Here is a 21,734-nt window from a genome sequence, read left to right as displayed (position 1 = left end):
CTCGGACAGTGTATCAGATTTTAACGCAGTTAAAAAATGATTAATTTATAAGTATAAAATGTACCGGGTATCCCTTGAGGCTACTTTTACAAACACTGTGTACATATTTTTTTTCTCGTATTACACAAGATATTGTTTCAGTCGGCTGAATTTTCGATCGTTATCTCGTTTAGATATTTTCTAAGAAATGGTTTTAGAATCGTTGTAATATTACCTGAAGTGATTTTCGATCGAACAAATCTGTCGAAAGTTCAAGCATAGAACGGCAAAATCTAGAATTTGTATACAATTCTATATATTATCCAGACAAATTCTGAAGACTTTAGATTTTGGCATTCTACATTTTGAATTTCAACTTTCAAATCAAATTTTTACGGTTTTTACAAATTCGACATCGCGGTTCTTCTATTTTCAGATCTATGATCTGTATTCCAAGCCTCCGTTCAATAATATTTTGCCTTGCAGACTTTTGACGGAATTAACGGTAACGTAAACACGAGTCAACGGTATCCGTATAAAAATTCATAACGCAGCTGATATAACACGGAGACACGGAATGTTTACAAGAATAGGATCGAAGGACGCGATCTGCGTCAGTTATGGTATAATAACATAATATCCTCGAGGGCAAACGGATCTGAGATATCGTTAGTTCTTGTACGATCATCGACTGCATCCGGTATATTTATTATACATCATATGGAATTCCCTCGGATTGTTGTCCGCAATACCCGCGTCATTAGACACGGTTTAATGATCCTTGACGGAAATTTCTACCCGCGATCCCGTCAACGCACGGTCTCCGTTCTTTCTCTTCGCAACACTTAAAGTCAATGAAAATCGTACAAATTATTCTCAGTTTTATTCTAAAGACATTGGTGAGATTTTAAAGCGATTGTCCGAACAATAACGGAATTGTTTTACTTCAAATTTTTTTGAGATTCAATATTTGTCCTTAAGATCACGAAAAATTAAAAGTAAAATAAATTCGGTACGGTTTGGTAGACAATGGATTTGACATTTTACACTGGTGTTTAAAATGAAAGTGAGAAAGGATGCAAATCCGACAAGTCAAAGTTCCGAAATTGTGAGAATGAGAAAATTTAAGAATCCGAAACATCGAAATTCCGAATGATCGAAGATTTTCAGTTCCGTGAATTTCTGGCTCGGTGAAATTTCATCACTTTGATCTTTCTTTGCTTTTGATTTTCCTTATTTTTACAATCGAAGTCCCGGTGATTCCGATTTTCCGTTTTTCTCATTTTTTCCACCCACTCGTCGAGCAAACTACACTATCCGAGTATATTTCAATTTTCGAAATTTTACTCATCCGAAACTTTACTTTTTAGAACTCTGAGCCGCCGGGTTTCCGATCATTCGAAACTTTGCCGCTTCTTCCAAGTTTAATTTCTTTGCTTCAACTTTCACCGCCAAATAACTCTGAATCAGACGCTTTCGGAACTTGAACCCTGCCCATCCTTAAGTTGGCTTTCAGCCCCTCAGGGATCCATGAGCACTCCGATTCCTTATCCCTCGTTAATGCACGAACGAGGATCGATGATCGTCATCGAAAATTTCGGAAAGATTAACCATGGAAATTCTCCAAAGATGTGCGACATTGTTCACCAAGTGTCCCACATTAACGACGGGAGATCAATTAAAGCGGCCTATGAAAACGGTTATACGATTTTCTACAAAGCCTGCAGCTAATTGCGACTGATTGTTAATACATAATCGAGTTTGTTTGTGGATAGCCGTTGCAGCCGCGACGGGAATAATATTGCGGTGAGACGGTGTAATCGGGGCGAGTATCTGCATCGTCACCTTACAAAATTACACTCCTTTGTTAAAATCCAATGTCGTATCCATCTATCTATGCGTGTATGCGTGTTTGTACGTTTCTTCCACTGCGCATGTATTTGAGCATTTCAGAATCTATCGGCCCGTTATAAAAGAACCCCGTTAGAAAGTCCCGTCACCGTCGTCGAGACGTAGTCGTGCAGGTTTTGGCGTTTAATTTCGCTTGCAGTGGAATTTTACTCGTGCACTGAGAGAAATTTTTATTTCCGGTTACCGCTCGGTCCTTGACTATTTTCATTTTTTACCACGATCGAAAAATATACTTCTGGGTAGAAAGTGAAAATTACTTTTCTATCCGTTACTATTCTTTCTCATAACGATCACTTTTACTAGATTTTCTTGCAATTGTTGCAAAAATTTAATACTCGTGCAACGGTAAATTGACGTTAAAGCCTTGTTTAACTAAAAAAGCAGAGTAAACCTCAGAAACTGATTTCGCGTTGCAATGACCAAAAAAGGATCGACGATAACGCAAAATGATTAGGCGTACCTCGTTTTTCGTAATCCCAACGATACCTGTTTTACTCAATTTTACTAGTTACTGTAACAAGTGAAATTATTCTCAGTGTACCTTTTTCGATATTTTACCCACCTAGAAACGAGCGAATCTTATCGCGTCCCTGAGTTGCGGGCAATATTCGTCAATAATGATCAAAGAAAAGATCATCCACGGGAAGTGAGTAATTTGTTTTGTCCAAACAAACGATTTTCATCGAATGCACCAGTTTTTTCAGCGTTTCAGGTGACAATATTTCGCGACATAAATATCAGCCAGTCGGTTTTTCCTACCTTTGTATCAGCGGCGCTGATTCGAATCGATTCTAATCGCGCCAACAACGTTCGGGATTCGATCGTTTAGGGGATGACACCCCTAGTGTAAAGAATATTTATTTGACAACGGCAGTCGTGGCCGAGTGGTTAAGGCGTCTGACTCGAAATCAGATTCCCTCTGGGAGCGTAGGTTCGAATCCTACCGGCTGCGGGAGCTTTTTTTTCATAATCTTTACTCGTTAATTGCACTAAGCGACTCGTCGCTGCGAAGCCTAATTAAAACGTTACGCGTAATTATTCCGGCATGTTCCGTTCGATCGAAAACTAATTACTCGATACACGCCAAGTCAGATCTGTCGAACGCGTACCTATAATAACGTATTACTCGTAATACGTATACGGTAAGGTACTTCGTTGCACAGGTACGTTTCTAAATAAAAAATGAAAAGAAGAAGAAGAAGAAGAAGAAGAAGAACAACAACGTTGATACAAAAATAAAAAAAACAAAAAAAACTCATAGACGTTGAGTAAGAATGATGATGTATTCACATTCGGCGTGAAAGCAAACTTTTAAACAGCCTCTGTCATTTGGATGATAATTGATAAATAGAAACGAGCGTAAGTGCCTGGAACACTTAATATACATTAATGTATGTTTACAGGTGTTTGAAGTGTGCGTTATATCGCGACTTTTGAGGCGTTAATTGAACGCTTGATCCACCTTTTATGTCTCTGGGCATATACGCGGCTGCATGATGATTTTCAATTACCTCGCAAGCGTTCTAAATCAAATTCAGCCACCGTACCAATATTATCAAAATGTAAGCGTACGCGCGTACGTGTTGATTCTATTCACGCATTCTGTATACACGTATAAATCGAGGTACGTGTACCTTGTACACCATGCTCGGGTGAAAGTTGCAATATCTTTTCGATTAACCGCGGAAAATGACTTAAGTATTTAAAACGCAGATACGTGACGTGATGTTGTATATATAATGTATATATTTACACACCCGCAGTTATACAGATCGTATGGCGTGATGTTTTGAATCGAGATTGAATTTTCGTTAAAAAAAAAAAAAGAAAAGAACACAACCATTTATAGTCGTGAAACGTAAGCGTGATAATAATTTTCAAGATTCAAGATCTCACAGATTTTTATCTTTGACAGATTGTACTCTATATCTTTTTCCACAAAAGCATAAGTGTAATTCTGAATATGGAATGATTTCCCGCCCACGCTTATCTTCCTATTTTATCCAATTTAAATCTTTATAATTAATTTATCGTCGATCGACGAATCGGTCCGATATTGATAATGAATCGCGGCAACGACAAAATCTCGCTACAAATCCTAAAGTGATAACGAAAATTGACATCCAAGTTTTTCGATTCAAATTTGAAACGGTATTTTATCCCTGTTATTAATCTTGCGATCCATTCCGCGCAACGATGATCGTTTGTCAGATTTCTCATCTCGATTTTTTCACCTGCACGCGAATATATTGCCATTTATCAACATCCTGCGACGCGTTTCGCGAATGTTAATCCGACATGACACATCACGTGTAAATAATTCGCGTTTTCCTCCCTGTTACGTACCGAATTTAGATTCCCCGTAGTTTGTCCTTATTCACACGAACTGGATGCGTAATGTTCATAAAAGCGTTGCATTTCGCGTGCTGCAATTGAAACTGAACTTTATGCATGCAAAAAACGAAATCACGGTGTTCGGAATCAAGCATTTGATCCAAATTTGAAATCTGTGAAATTGTTAGAAATTTCATATAATTATTTATAAAAATCTTCTGCAACAAATATTTATATAGAATTGCAGAATTTGGATGGAGCTGTTCGAAAAAATGAGATTAACTTTTTGAGTCGTAGTGGTCAGTATTCTTACCATCTATTTGATATCAATTTTTTTTTTTTTATTATACAGAACTTTTCAACGCAAGTGTTCAGGGTCGCTGATTAGGAATCTGAAATTGGACTTAAAAATTCAATACGGCGGACGAAAATTTCAAATTCGATCGAATCCGGAGAAAAAACTCTGTCCAGGAATTTTTCAACTTATTGATTACACAAATCGAAAAATATAGTTCTAAGTAGAAAATGAAAGTTACTTTTCCATCGATACCTGTTTTACTCAATTTTTCTAGTTACTGTAACAAATGATATTTTTTTGAGTGCAGATTATAAAAATTCCCTTGCATATAGTTTTTTTACCGCATTCGATCAAATTTGAAATTTTTTTTCCGCCATATTAGATCCGCAATATTGAATTTTTGGAGGCTGATTCAAGATTCGTAATCAGGGAGTCCAAAAATCGTGGAACACTATCTTGATATAAAAGTTTACTCGGCACAATAACGCGTGACTAAAAGGGTTAAATTTTTTCCGCGATCCGTCGAATTCGTGATTGTATAATTGCGACAAAATCTCATCTCCGCGAGATGTGCTCGCGAAGATGGATGAAAAACCCCGCGGAGAACCGAGTTTACAGTTTCTTTACCTCGCGCCCGACATCGCGGTTCTACATCTTTCCATCCGGACGCATCGGGGGTCCAGTAACTGTAAAATATACTGACCGACCGGCCGCATACCGGATTTTTTTGTCTTAGGTATAGAAAAGTGTGACTACCACTTTGCTGGGTCCATAGAATCGCGAAGATCGCAGAATTGACAGCTGGAAATGAAATTGCGAGTAAAAGGGGAATTGCAGATTTAACGATTTGAGTGTTCTTGGGAATCATTCATCGCGGAATGAATACCTGGAATCGTTTTAAATCATTGCAAATCACTTTAAAGCACAATCCAGTTTCAGCGAAATCCCACGGCTATGAGCGTTGGAAATCATGAAATTAGTAGAACTCGTTTTCATTCATTACCATCGACCTCGAGAGAATAGTGCGCTGCGTTGTGCGATTATTGTTCATTTCTAGTTCAACGAGTCATTTTCATTGACTCGCAACGATTTTGAGTGACTGGTTTACGATGCTCTACGATTCCGTCCAAACCGGTAATCACTGGGAATTGCTTAGAACGCTGGAAAATGACTGGGAATAGATGGAAATGGCATTGATTTCTACAAACGAATCGCGTAGAAATTAAATCCCATCACCGAATCATCCCTAACTGCAGACTTACACCAAGTAGATTATGATATGTATAACGAATACACAGATTGATATTAAAACGAAATCTCATAGTTTCAAAAAAATATCCGGGATACATTTTTTTAATTCTTATCATCTCTAATGGCACGATAAAATTATTGCTTTCGGTCAAAAATCACTTTCTCAAATTTCTACGAATCTTTACGTTTTCAAAACTCTAGAATCCGAAATACGGGTATTCAGAAAAATGTCGATTTATCCGACAAGCTTTAGCCATGATCTCAGAAACAGCTAGATTGAAAAAATCTAAAACTTACAGAATTTTACAACGAAAATGATGGGCATGAAAAATTCCTACGTACCGTTCAATTTCAACTTCCTCTTCCACCAGAAATGAATCGATTTTTCTCCTCCTCGTTACTTTTTCTAAATAAACGATAACATTTTCCCCGTTCAAGATATATATTTGCAAAAAAAAAAGAAATAATTCTCAAATTTCTGTTTTTCAGAAATTATTTTTTCCTATTCCCGGGATATTTCCTGCCGGATGCTGGAGACTTGGGCTCAAGACTCGTCGACGTTACTTGCGGGAGACCGTGAGAGAGAGAGAGAGAGAGAGAGAGAGGGAGAAAATGAGAGAAGGAAAGAAGGGGAGAAGGAGAGAGAACGGAGATCAAGGTAATCGCACGGCCTTGTGTCACGTGGGCTAAGGCAAAGCCGCGGTGTAACTGCACCAACTTACCGGAACACATGCCGTGTGTGATCCCGTATGGTAAATAAATAATATGTATGGCGATTGTTCTTGATAAGAATAAAGGGTTCGTTTTATTTTTATTTATATGTTTTTTCCTTTTTTTTTTTTTTTGCAACACTTTCTTTGCATTTTCTTTTATTCTTGTCGCCACAGGAAATGTTCAAAGCGTTTGCACGCTACGCGGAAATTTTTGTTCGATGATTGGAGGTACAAAATTTTTTTAGTTAGTCAATTTTTGCTAACAAGAACGAACTTAAAACTGAATACCGCAATTGGCAATTTTGTTCCATCCTGGTTACACTACCGATCGCGAGTGCATATTCAACGGTACGAAATTTTTAAACAACTACGATCAAGATTTTTCGACAAATTTTAGTTTAATAATCGATTATGCAGGTATCGAAATTTGCAACCTCGCAGGAGGTTATAAAAGTTTCAAATAATCTCTCGGCGTATCGATCTGCGTTCAGTTTCAACGATTCTTTCGAAAAAATTTCGTCTGATTTTCACGTTTTGAGTAGTTTTCCAAAAATTTAAAGAAAATATTATTTTCATTATTCGGATCGTAAATTGACCCTTAAAAATATCGTCGTTGAAATGATTTCACCTAGAAGAAACGTCTTCTTTCCGTATTAGTTTTTGGTTATCAAAGCGATATACTTACCGTCGAAAAATTTACACTCGGTGAATATTTGAATGAATTAATTATGCCTGAACACCGGAAGAGCTCTGTGTGTGTATATATATATATATATATATATATACTGTGTATATATATCTGGTCCTCGGATTATGGGATGAATTTTACATAACGGAATAATATACCTACAGGTTTATTATCCACGTAACATTAGGTTGTACCGTATGGCATAATTCATTTCGAAAGTAGGACTCGCCTATAGTCCTTGCAAGCGCTTCTATTACAGTTAAGCCGTAGGCATTATTACAATACACGTGCAAAGGTATATGCAATATACATAAATGTATAATACATCCGTAAAACATAAACCATATGTACAATGTACATACGGTAGGAATCAATTTTCAGAGATCCACTCGCGCAACATTTGTAGTTCATATATCAGTCTTGAAACTTTTACGCCTGTACAGATTACATCATATATATGTTAGGGCGGTTCACCCAAAAAAAAAAAAAATAATGTTTTTTTCAGTGCTGCTTCATCATAAAACTATTGTTTACGACGAAAACCAAATCCCCTGCAAATTTCAGCTCGATTGGATCAGATTCAAAAGTCCCGCTTTCGAGGTTTCGTTTTTACATTGAAATAACACGTGAAAAATGTTTGTCTTAACTCACGTAAAATGAAAAATTATAAAAACTTTCGTTTTCTCTGAATTTAATACGATTGATTTTGAATTTACAATTTTCTCAGATTTCAGTCGCAATAATTCTCAAAATATGAAAAATTGAATGAAATATCCGGAGATCCTTTTTGTACTAAATATTGTTACCTGCGAAAAAGGTCACTTGATATTTTTCATCATCGTCTATATTTTCACGCAAAATCAACCCTGAGTTAAGTTAAGCATTTTTCTACGTGTCATTTCAATGTAAAAACGAAAATTCGAAAGTAGGACCTCTGAGTCTTATCCGATCGAGATCAAATTTTCAGAAGATTTGTTTTTTTATCATAAACAACAGTTTCGTGAGGAAGCAGCACTGAAAAAACCACAAAAATTTAAACAGGGTGGGCTGAAAAACCGAAACGTGAATAAAAGCCAAACGTGTTGACAGATGTTAGAAAACTTTTTTTTCTCGAAAGTAAAAGAACGAATTTTTCATTTCGCGTTTAAAAATCTGGGAAATCTTGATTCGTTGTTCGAATACACGCGCTTGAAAAACAGGTTTTGAAAAAGTTGCCGGCAGACTGAAAAAACTCAGTATCAAAAAATGTTCACAACTCAATTTCCTTCTGAAATCGTGATTCGAAGATAAATTCTGGCATTTTTTAAACTCTCCGAGCTTTTGATTCACATGACATGAAACGTTTCTTGTAAAATTATAATCAAAACGCTCGCTTCAAAGTAAAAATTCTGTTTTCGGTATCCATTATCAAGAATGTCCACACTCGAAACTGTTGACTATAAACGATATTTTTGGAAATCGGTCAACGCGTTCGGATTTTATTCACGTTTCAAAACGATCCCGTCTTTTTTTTTTCGGCCCGCCCTGTAAATCTCATATTCAGCGGATATATTTGTATAAAAAAAAAAGAAAAAAACGCTGCAATGTAATAGCGAAAAAATTGCAATCAACATACGCAATGACGATAAAAGCTTCAAGTTTTACAGAAGTTTAATCATGAATCGGTAACAGTCGTGTACAATATTATACCACTTGTGGTGCGATTTTCAATTATCACTTTCATAGAGTGGACGGGTTTTCCTGTCCATGTTATTACACCGAGTTCATTACGACTGTAACTTTGATGACTAATCGCGCTGGCTGTCGACTTGTTGGCCAAGTGCAGTAATTATTTATGGATGTTTGCATTTCCTCCTTCGCTGCGGGTTAAACGGGCGCGCTTATGATAAACGATTGCAATCATGGTGGGGGAGGATTAACAAAAAAAAAAAAAATTAATAAATAATCAAAAAATGAGAAAAGAGCTAATACGGAGCAGGCAAAATTGAAACGAAAACAAATGAACACCGTTGGACTGGGTGAGTACACGTATTACTTAAAATAATTACTAACCGACGATTGGATGGATTCTCAGATTTAGTAAAAATATCAGCATCGTCTGATAGAGCATTTTTTACCAACTGTACACGAACGACAACAAGAACAATATTTATTAGCACATCCTATATGAGGTCAACGACTTGTATGTTATAGGGTTAATTTATACTTGAACTTCTGTTAAAATAAGAATAATGTATAAAAATATATAATATAAAAATATATCGGTCCATTTACATTTCTTTTTAATAGTTATTATTCTTAGGTTTTTTTTTGTTTTTTTAATCTATTGTTAAGGTGTAGTAAAACGCTGGACACGCACATTTGGTTAATTGGAATGATCAAAAAAATATATTAACCAGATTCAATAACGGTAATACTAATACTACGTGACATCTTACCGTTAAATTTTCTATTATCGATTTTTTAGATATCATTTTAGACGCTATCCTACACATGTCTAATATGTTGAGTTTGTTGGGTAGATTGTTAAAATACGTCATTGCTAAAAAATTACAACTTTTCCTACCGATTTCTAAGCAGTGCTCAGGTCACGCTATAGATTTCTCTCTCTCTCTCTCGTAATGCTATTTCTTTCGGTATGATCCAGTCTCGGATCATTATGTTTTTTCATTAATATATTATATATATAAAGAATTGTCTAATGCTGATTATGTTTTTTTTGATTCCATCGATTACGTTATCGTTTATCACGTTTACGACTTTGTCTCGATTGGAATTAAACGTTCTTGTAATTATGACATGAATGGACAATTGGCATAAAATTCTCCATTCACGATGCTGATATTTTTATCAAATAGTAGCATAAATTTTTTTAGAAACAGTTAGCTCCATCATCAAATAAACCTTTACTGAAGGTTGAGTAAGAATGCGTATATTTTACATTACAAACTTTACAGATCTTGCCAGAGAGTTTAGAGTCGAGATATAAATCCGTGCGTTGAAGGAGATTTTTATTTATTCATTTGGAATCAATTTGAGGGGCGTCTCGCTCAAATTTCGAAAAAACCCAAAATAAGGACCACCAATCACACTCGTTTTTTAAACTCTTGATCCGGTTTCGAAACGTTTCATTCGAATCGAAAAAATAAACGAAAAGAAGACCTAAGAAAAAAAAAAAAAAAAGAAAGAAAAATACAAAGAGTCAGTTCAACGTTATTTAAAGTTTGCATTGTTTGCTATTGACGTACCGTAGTAAGTCGTCCGACATTTATCTGAGAGGCGATCAGTCCGTTCCGCATTTCTGAATCATGCGAAATGGAAGAAAAAAAATAAATAATATGGATATATAAAGTACAGCCGGCATGTATATCATAATACATGAATTCATGTTCTATTATACAGAAACTGGCGATGCGGTCGAATCGGCTTGAAGTCTTACAGTCGCGGGAAGACATGGATCGCAGACTGAGAACAATCGAAGCGTTTTACAATATGAAACTTGGAGAACCTGCACTGTAACCGCGATACAGAAAGTAGCGTGTAAACGAGGTGAAAAAAAAAAAAAATAAAAAAATAAAAAATAAAAATACGAAAACAAACAAAATAAAAAATCGTACGTTGCTAACACGGAAATCGGATGTATAATGTATGCATATATATATATATATATATATATATATATATATGTGTGTGTGTGTGCGTTTGTGTGTGTTGTTCGTCGCACACGTAACGATCTCGATTTGAATATAACACGTCGAAATACGTGACAGCTCTCTTTTTATTTCTCTGTACGCTCCGTTCGCAGATAAGATATCGTATTTTCGACAACCGTTAATCTCAATTTTTGGGCCAACTTTCATCGGCTGTTACGTGTCTGATTATAACGGGCTTTGCGCCGTGTTTGATCGATTTCGAACCGATTTCATGTAAGAAACAACGTACGTGTGAACCGGATTTTTTCTGATCGTCGAAAATTTTGCAGGATAATTAAAGCGTGACGTACGCGAATCTACCGCAATTTCGCAGGTGACTTAATTGAGATTCAGAGTTATTTGTTCGTTGTTGATACATTTATTAGAAATTTCGAAGAATACTTGATACGAATCGACGCGCGTAACGACGTATTACGCTAGTATCAAAAAATGAGGAGAATGAATATCAACGATTTCTGCAATATCCGTTGCCAACTTCGGCATCGACGCGCCCGAAGCAGGGAGATTTTATCGCGAATAAATCTCTGCATACACGGTACGGGAATATAAGTGGTGAGAAGATTGCAAAGTGACAGCGATTGCCACACTAACCTGAATTCCGAAAAGACGGCGAGTAGGAAACTACGGTAAAATTGGAAACGAATTACAAGCAATTTGGACAACGTACAAGGAGCTTGCATTTTTCACACGGTCAAAGTGAGCTGATCGCAAAAAGGACGCAATGCAAATCAGCGTGTTTCGTCCTCTATTTGGAGGGGGTGGCTGACCGAAGGTATCAGCCACCTGTCGCAATGACGCAAGGCGGGGGACAACCGAGTAGAAAAAGGAAGGAAAAGAAAAGGACGAAGAAAACGAAGGAACGAACGAACGAACGAACGAATCACTTCCGTGTCAGGGGAGTGTGAAAAACAATCGAAATCGAGCCTAACTTTCTCCGAGTCTCGTTGCAGGGCGGAAGAAAAGAATCGGCGCGAGGGAGGGAGGGAGGGAGGGAGGGAGGCGAGTAACGAGACCGCAATAAATCGGCTACCTAGAAGCAAGCAGCGCCGACGTTGAGAACGATTTTGCAAAGTGGACTCCTCGGCGTACGAACCGAGTCTCGTTATCTCCGACGTGAAATCCCGGCGCTAAATGGGAAGTGACTTTGTCGCGTTCCGCTGCTCGCCTTGCTTTGCGGAATCCGGAGGATCGCGGCTCGAATCCTCGCCGATATAATCGAGCTCCGTGCAAGCGCGTTGTTGAGCTTTCTTCGTTTCAGCGCCGAAATTACACGTCGCACGTTTGTATATTTCTGGTGGATCGAGAGTCGTCTTGATTTTCAGTGGATCGTTAAAATCCACGTATAATAGCGTTAGCTCAATCCTCGATACCAACGTGTAAGTTTACTACAGTTTTTTCGCGCCCAGAGCTCTTGTAAAAATTCATCACCGGCGATTTGTTAATAATTCATCAATGATTTACCGAACGGCGTATGATTAACTGAAATTTGTCAAACAGCACGTATTTGGTGTGAAAAAACTTACGCAACAGTACTGTAATAAAACCCCTCAAAAATTACGTTTGAGTAGGTCTTTTTATTAATGGACATTTGTGGTATTTAATATATATATATATATATATATATGTATTTTTTTTGTTTTGTTTACTTTTCGCCTCATCGACGAGATATTATTTTATTCAAATTGATTGACTCGATTTTCGGTTTTTGAACCGTCACTTTATCGCTCATTAAGCCGAGTAATCCCCGTCGTCTGTGTATTTTTCACTCGCAAGATCCATTATTCGCGTAATTAACGCATCCTTCGGTCATCGGACGTAATAATCGTTTCACGCAGAGTAGTGACCTTCCAAACATTGGCCCGCAGATACGCGTAACGTGAATGATATGTTATGTCGCAACGCACTCTCTTATATCTTTCGATAAAGAAACATTGTTGTAAATTTGCGATGCAGCCGGTAATAACCAGTTGCGAACCAATTGCAATCGTCTCTTATCAGTTATCTGCGTTCAATGTACGAAAATAACTCCGGGAGACGAACAATTTTCAATCTCAATTTCAACAGTGCTCGATAACAGGCTCGACGAAACTGATCGACTTGCGTAAAAATTGTCAGGCCGGATCGGAAGCTCGATTTCCAAATTAGTGTAATGTTCAAGAACCCGAAGAATTTTCTTTCACTGAAGCGCCAATTACAAATACTTGTCCGATCGAAATCGCACGATACGTGCATAATGCATCTACGGATTATCGAATCATCGGTCGCATTGTAGGCCGGATAATGAAAGTAATGACACATCGGAATGCGGAGATAATTCACCGTGTACGATCTTTAAGAGCAGGTGAAGCGCGATTTTATCTTGCGAAATTGCAATTACTTTTTCTCTGTACGTATCTGCACGCAAATAATACGTCGGCTCTGACTTTGCGAGTGTATTAATTACAGACGAGTTTAAGTCATTCGGGATTAATGGTCCAGTTCTTCCCTCGACTTGCGGAATTTCAGAGCGCGCCATTACGTCACGTGAAATCTCCGCACTTGCCTTGGATTATTGCCTCGCCTTTTTCCCTCATTTCTTTTTCACTTATACCGCAATAGCGAAATTATACCGGTATTTACATTCTGCATACCTCGAGTGTGTAGTTAGGATAATTAATTCAATCACTTACTTACCAGCCTGCTACGAATAATTGCCTGCAGAAAAACCGATTTTCTCAGGTCTTTAAATTTCCCCGATTCGAATTGAAACTGCAACCGACCTTTTCTTCAAATTATTTCTGAATAAGGCGTGTTAATTAAATTATACGGAATCTTTATATGATTATTTGAAATTATGAATTCTCATTCAATATGGTCAGCGGAAATTGGACGACAAGATACGTTTTTGGTAAATCCAAAAAATCGTGTTATAACGTGACTTTTTTTTGTAACGGTTTCATTCGAACTTCTATGATTTTTTAACCATCTCTGCACGTTGAAGAAAGACCGAAACGTTGATCATTCATCGATTTGATGTACACCCAATTTCAAGATTACAAACTTTTCAAAAGATCTCGGAAATTTCAGGGATTCGATAGATGTCGAAAGATTACAAATAATTTCAAAGGATTTTAAACGAATTCAGACGATTTGAAAGAGATTACAAAAAATTTTACACGGTTTCAAAGGATTTAAAAATAGTACAGATTTCAAGTATTTCAAAAGATTCCAAGTATGACATAAGATGTCAAAAGATTGCTAATGATTTCAAATTTTTTTCAATGATTTCAGGAGATTTCAGACGATCTTATATATTGCAAAACATTTTAAAGATTTATATAGATTTTAAATAATTTCAAAAGATTTGAACATATTTGAAGGATTATAAAAGGTTTCAGAATATTACCAAGATTTCAAGAGATTCACGGAAAGTTGTATAACAGATTCTAAGAGTGAGTAACTTCTCCTAACCTAAACAAACATTTTTAGGGAGTGCCACGGTGGAAAATGGTAAATTATTTTTTTCCTCAACACACTACGAGAAATTTTTATTTTCGGTTACCGCTCATTCCTTAACTATTTTCATTTTTTACCACAATCGAAAAATATAATTCTAGGTAGAAAATGAAAATTAGTTTTCTAGCCGTTACCGGAAAGTCTGGTATCCGTTGCTATTCTTTCTCATTACGATCACTGTTGCTAGATTTTCTCGCAACTGTTGCGAAAATTTAACGCTCGTGCAACGATAAATTGACGTTAAAGCCTCGTTTAACTAAAAAAGTAGAGTAAACCTCGCAAACTGATTTTGCTTTGCAATTACCAAAAAAGGATCGACGACAGCGCAAAATGGTTAGGCGTACCTCGTGTTTTCGTAATCCCAACAATATTCAAACAGTTTGTTTTTAACGATACCTGTTTTACTCAATTTTTCTAGTTACTGTAACGAATGAAATTTTTCTCAGTGCAGCTTAATGAATATATACGTATGTGAAAGTTTCAGAAAAGTTTAGCGAAGCGATGAATTCGATTCGCCGGCTTACCGCTCTCATGTGCATGCATGCCTTCGAGGAGTGAGTGAAAACTGCAACTATGCCACTGAGACCCCTGCAGGGTATCATACCGTGGCTTAAACAAATTACCTGCTATTCCACACGAGCTGCAAGGCACTTGGTACCGGATTAAATTAAACGTCGTTCGTTCGCGAGCTCCTGACCTTTCAAGTACTTAATAGCATGTCATTACGCCGGATGCATTCGCGTGGATTTCAATATCCTGGCCATTTCGCGTTAACGCATGCATTCATATTTCTCACATTCGTATTTCTCTGTAGAAACGCGTTTGCAACGTACAAAGAAACGGTCTTGGTACGGAGAAGAATCATTCTTGTATAACCCGATACCAAGAAATTTCGAATCTTCAAAGTGGAGGAAATTAATCGCGAGTCATCGCTCAGTTAATTCGGAAATTCGATAAATGGGGAATATTGATTAAAAGACAAGCAGACGGTAGAAATATTTTTTCAGAATCCCTTGCCGTTCCTTTTGTAACTTTTTTTTTCTCTCTCTCTCTCAAAAGCGAATACGATGAAAATTAACCAATTGTATGAAATTCGACAAGGGATTGCAATCATTTCAAGCTTATTCAACCGATTTTAAGCGATTTCAAGCAGCTTTAAACCGAATGCTTTCCAAAGTGGTTTGCGATTTCGACAAGTTAATACCCTCTCAGTTTTCTTATACATTTCTGTGTGATTCTCGTTCTAAGTAATGACGCGAGTAATCAATCGGTATAACTATCGATCTAAATATGTTCAAGTAACCGAGTAAATAAGCAGCTGTGTCGGAAGTAAAAGAATTTCAATTTGCGAAACCAATCCTATCGGTCCGTAATACGAATCTCTCCGCAATCTCGGTTAGAAAATGAAAAACAGAAAGAAAGAAAGAAAGAAAGAAAGAGAGAAAGAAAGAAAAAAAACTTCCAATCGAATTTCTCTAATCGTACGATAGAACAGACAGTTGAGAAAATATCGCGAAATCTTGCCGTAAAGAAAGTGAATAAAAAATTGTGCCGTGTCATATTTTGCAAAAGATTGAGGATGAAAACAAAGGAACAAAAATCGAATCAAAATATACATGTAAACATAATTTGACTCAACGATTCTCCTACGAAGCTTTCAGCACGTATGCACGCGTTTCTACCTATGTATAAATATTCGTCACGTGGTAATTAATGGGAAATTCTTCACGTATTTTTATAATGTTCAATTGGCAAGGAAAACCGAGAATAAAACTCGGCGTGTCTCTTTTCTTTCGAAATGATTTCTCACTCGATGAAAATAGAGGAGAGATTTTACGACTCACGGCCGGCGTTTCGTGCCGACGACTGCGTACCTGAAATGCCGAAATAGCCAACGATTAAGAAGCCTCGAGTTCTATGGCGGCCACGCGTTACGTTGCGTCCTCATTCGAGTACGTAGAGGCATGAAACGGAATGCGCACCGAGTATCTATGATGCCCCGGGGGTGCCCAGGGGGGCCCCGATAGGTTGGGCCGATTGAGTTGCCGATCACACCTCCAGGCAATACCGAAGTGGTGAAAACAGCTGAATAAAACAGAAAATCACCTGCGCGGTGACTGCAGAGTGGGATCTTCGCCGGGACTGATTGAGCGATCGATCGATTGATTGATTGATCGATCGATGGATCGATAGACGGAGCGATTGCGGCGAATCATTGAAACCGATTGCGCCGAGCGTTGTATTGGATTTTTATTGAAATCGAGAAGGAATTGTTATCAAAAATATATTCAAATTCAGTTACCAAAGTTTTTATGGTACGATGGTTTTCATGGATTTTTGACGGTTATTTTTCGGGTTAATAAATCGTTTCCACGTACGATATCATACCGACATTGTACGAAAGGATCGTGAAAAGACCAAGATGAACAAAGGAATAAAAATATCGCAAACAAATTGCAAAGTGACCGATCAGGATTTCAAAACTTCCGGTATAATTGCGGTTTCGAAAGAAAAAAAAAAAAAGCAGACAACGATACAAATGGCGAACCACGGGCATTCCGAAGACGTGAGAGCCTGTATCTTTCGAACTGTCAAAGGATAATGACTTTCACCGATCGCAAAAAGGACGCAATGCAAATCAGCGTGTTTCGTCCTCTATTTGGAGGGGGTGGCTGACCGAAGGTATCAGCCACCTGTCGCAATGACGCAAGGCGGGGGACAACCGAGTAGAAAAAGGAAGGAAAAGAAAAGGACGAAGAAAACGAAGGAACGAACGAACGAACGAACGAATCACTTCCGTGTCAGGGAAGTGTGAAAAACAATCGAAATCGAGCCTAACTTTCTCCGAGTCTCGTTGCAGGGCGGAAGAAAAGAATCGGCGCGAGGGAGGGAGGGAGGGAGGGAGGGAGGGAGGCGAGTAACGAGACCGCAATAAATCGGCTACCTAGAAGCAAGCAGCGCCGACGTTGAGAACGATTTTGCAAAGTGGACTCCTCGGCGTACGAACCGAGTCTCGTTATCTCCGACGTGAAATCCCGGCGCTAAATGGGAAGTGACTTTGTCGCGTTCCGCTGCTCGCCTTGCTTTGCGGGATCCGGAGGATCGCGGCTCGAATCCTCGCCGATATAATCGAGCTTCGTGCAAGCGCGTTCTTGCGCTTTCTTCGCTTCAGCGCCGAAATTACACGTCGCACGTTTGTATATTTCTGGTGGATCGAGAGTCGTCTTGATTTTCAGTGGATCGTTAAAATCCACGTATAATAGCGTTAGCTCAATCCTCGATACCAACGTGTAAGTTTACTACAGTTTTTTCGCGCCCAGAGCTCTTGTAAAAATTCATCACCGGCGATTTGTTAATAATTCGTCAATGAATTAGCGTCCAATTAATCGTAAATTTTTCTCTACTTAGTACCGCTCATGCGTTAATTGTCGATGAAACATTAGATTATCAATTATAATCCACACGAATATCGCGATAAAACGTTTTCGTTATTAACGAAGAAACCTGCGATAGCATAGAGGAAAAATTTACCATTTCAGAAATCATGTTTGCAGATGCTTTTGGAAATTGAGAAACGTGCACGTAACGCAGTTTAGTTATCATCGAATCAGTTATCATCAAATGTTTTCACGGCTTCTAAGAAGGTATTACGTTTCAGTCACGTTCGAGTTGATTGATTTTTGTCACAAAATTCAATTTTCCGTTTTCAGATCGTTCGCGCAGCTGAAAAATCTTTCACTAATTATTTCAACGGTTCACGGAGTTCAGTGACCCCTTTACATAACACATATACGTCTGTCGTATCTCAACGTAATCGCACATTATTCGCAGACGTTATAACTTTGTTGCAAATTTACGTTGCAGACAGTCGCGCAGCCGTATAATTTGCACTTTCGGACCGAGTGCAAATCGCTCTTATCTCCGTTGACGTACAGAGAGAACCAATTAAGGGAGTCAAATAATTTTCAGCGGAAATCTACAACGTACGTGTATAATATAACAAGAGGATCAACGCCTTCTGGCTAAACAATCAACGATTACATCATATTACGTATAAAATTAGTATAATTGATTGTCGTTCCAGGTTTTTCCCTAATATTGCCTTGAATAATTTGACAAAGGTTGTTTCGACAAACGTGGTTCGTACTCGTTATTAGAATTGCCCGTTATTCGGCGCTTTTACGTGACTCTGTAGACAAGCTTTCTTTTAACCGTGAACCTTAAAATCGTAACTTCGTCAACAAGAAAGTCACGGAATAGCTGAAACTCTTTGCTGAGCGGACGAGAAGTCAAATGGCTAATAATTCCGAGAGATCCAAAGCGAATTCTCCCGACGATCTCTCATATTTATAACTGCCGGTCAAGAGAAGCGAAGAGAAGAGAAAAGAAAAAGATGCTGTCAGGCTGCGAGATAAGCTTGCAAACTCGTATTCGAACCGCGGAATTCAGACTGGCCTTGATCTTCGAGTTCGCAAAGTATTTATAATTACGACGGATGAAAGAAAATTCAATTTATTACATTCGCAGTTTCTGCAATTTCGACTCCGTTTTATTTAAAAATCATATACTTTTTCATCGGCCGTCGCTTAGCGTGGATTGTTTGATTATTCGAAAAAAAAGACAGACAACAGGTTGTTTTCAGCACGTGTTCTCTGTGCAAACATCCCGCATCTCGAATCTAGTAGAATTTCAAGCGTGCCCTCAGAGCCACATAAATTTGTTTTGACTTAGAAAATCGATCGTCACATAATTACTCTAAAAATCGTCAAAGAAAAGTAAAAAAGCTAGCTAATGTCAATTTTTTTTTATTCTTCGGCTTATCGTTAAATAAGAAAATTTTCATCATTTGACGTTGTTTGTTTCAATTCGTTTTATCTTTCGCAAAACGGAAGGATTCCATCAGCTTTGCATTGGTAACTTTTTTTTGGTATCCATTTGGCATATTTTCAAAAGAGAGAAAAAAAAAAAAAATGTCTCACCGTTATTATGTATTCGATATATTTGCATGAGATCATTGACAGTGAACTTGAACGATTTGTACGAATCGGGACATTGAACTCGATGAGAATAAAAAAAAAAAATCAAAATTAAGATAAAAATAAAAATAAAAAAATAGTCGAAGGAAAAAAAAAAAACCCAGACTCGATCAGCTTCTGCGAAATAAAAACCGTGTTACCGATTTAATAATTACGTCAACGTTCGCGAATTTCATCTCGATCGATTCGACCCTTCGATCGCGTCAATCTTCGCATAGATTACGGACGGACCGCGATGGAATAATTCACTTATAGCATCAGGTATATAAAGCATCTCCTTCCTATCCGAGTGAATAAAACCTTGGGTAAATGTTTTTCGATTAGTATGCCGGTCAGGTATTTGCTCACAGCGTTAACAGCTGAGTTGAATAAGATCCGAAATATAAGGTGTGTGCGCGTGTGTGTGTACGTACATACATGTCTCCAGAGAGGACGTGTGGTAGAATTTTTCGGCGGGGTCAATGTTTCGCGGTGGGTTGTTGAAGCAGGAACGAAGGAAAGAATTTGAGGAGAAAAAATAAAAATAAACCAGCAAAAACGAAATAATGAAATTAAACGAAACGAGAACAAAAACAATTCGCGTCGAAGAATATACGGAGTGGATTCCTAACGACTGCATACGGACCGTCGTCTGCTAAATTTTAATGCACACGCCCCACGATCCGAGACCAATTGTTTGCCAGGGTGACCAACCGACTTAAGCCACAAAAAAAAATATTTGACTGTTGTGAATTGAGTACAACTAGCAGAGACTGTAAAAATTTTTATCAGGTTAGAGGCTCTCGGATCGAAGCGCACGCGCATTGAATTTCAGCAGACGGGCCAAATGGAGTCGTTAGGAATTCACTCTGTTTAAGAGAAAGAGAAGAAGAGAAAAAAAAGGAAGAAGATTTCATTACACACGTATCGGGGTACGCGTAGGTATGAGTGAAAACTGGTATTCGAGGCACATCTCGATAAATAATTACTTCCCAATTACCGAGATGCTGCTCTAATTACGCGCCTTGAATCGCGCTATGCGTTCGCCATAACTTACTTCGTTTTATCGTTATCTTCTCGCGTAATTCAACATACTTTGCTGCTGTAGCGAGAAATTTCGCGATTGAAATAGAAACGCTGTATAGTGAATGCACAATGTAATAATACTGTTTGATGTAATACGTGTATCAATGATCTACACGTACTGGATTTTTAAACCTTCCGATTACCGCCAAATCCTAGGCGATACTAAACTCAAAGACATAATTATACCTGTATTATAATTAAGGATGTTATATTCAAGCAATACATAATAACATGGATTAAGATATTGAATAAAATTTAAGTGAAACGTTTCAAATCTTACAATTAGGTTTGTTAAAAAACCCTTATTTTCCGATCAAACGTATTTAGGTTGCATTTAACTAGCGAAAATAAGAGAAAAAAAATTAATTGCACCGATTTGTAAATCAACATATATAAAGTTGTAGGAAATAAAAATTCACTTCTCATTTTACCCGGACAAATTGGACGATAATTTTTACATTAAAATAATTTCGCACACCACACGAAATCGTCGATTGAGATTAGGTTACATCGATTATGCATAAGCGCGTTGCGAAATCGTTCAGTTGATCGATACCGTTGAGTTAAGCGTGAATTTGTAATAAAGTTGCAATTATATCACGCAGACGTGACCATGATTCGACCCTCGTGAACCTCGCGAGATGCGCGCGTTATTCTCACGTGATTATATAGATTAGAGACTAACTGGGACGCTGCTTGTAGCGATGTTCAGTCTGGAAATGCGAAATGCCACTTGGAATTTAAATAATAAAATGCCAACACCGATTCCAGGCCTCCTCGTACAAAATAAAAGAGTATCGACGTGATATCGCAAATTTTGCTTACTCTGCGGCTCGTGCAGCAGAACTTGTATTACATCCATACAATATCCGTTGAAATGAACACTGTACCCGGATCAAACGAGCAAATAATCGATATCGACTCGTGGCGTTAATTATTGGGTATTTTATGGTACGATTCTCCTTCTTGTGACAGTTTTTTTTTTTTTTTCTTTTTCGTTTTTATATTCTATTTTCTTCTGCTGACTCCGGCTGAACAGTGCGTTCTGTCATCATCGGTAATAGAGTGGTTGTATAATTACGGTGATTAATGTGTCGAGGGAAAAGCTCGTTCAATAATTTCTACTTACACTTTTTACACTGTAGAGATTATAAAGGCTCAGAACAATAACAAATAATACTGTACGAAAAAACAAAGAAAGAACAAAAAAAAAAAAAAAAAAACAATTCTATTTTAGTGCTTGGGTTGAGT

The 21,734-nt window shown here is 37.7% G+C and overlaps 1 protein-coding gene and 1 non-coding gene across 2 annotated transcripts in view; one reads left to right on the top strand and one right to left on the bottom strand.

Annotated features, from left to right (window-relative positions):
• The window catches only part of LOC124219839 (protein cortex), a 245,072-nt gene that overhangs the window by 8,300 nt on the left and 215,038 nt on the right, over positions 1 to 21,734 (bottom strand). The window lies entirely within an intron of this gene.
• TRNAS-CGA (transfer RNA serine (anticodon CGA)) lies at positions 2,761 to 2,842 on the top strand. Its single transcript has one exon. It is a non-coding gene; the product is annotated as a tRNA-Ser (tRNA).

This window comes from Neodiprion pinetum, chromosome 5, assembly GCF_021155775.2.
Source record: "Neodiprion pinetum isolate iyNeoPine1 chromosome 5, iyNeoPine1.2, whole genome shotgun sequence".
Taxonomy (NCBI): domain Eukaryota; kingdom Metazoa; phylum Arthropoda; class Insecta; order Hymenoptera; family Diprionidae; genus Neodiprion; species Neodiprion pinetum.
Note: the sequence above shows the minus strand (reverse complement) of the source record. Positions and strands in the feature narration are given on the sequence as shown.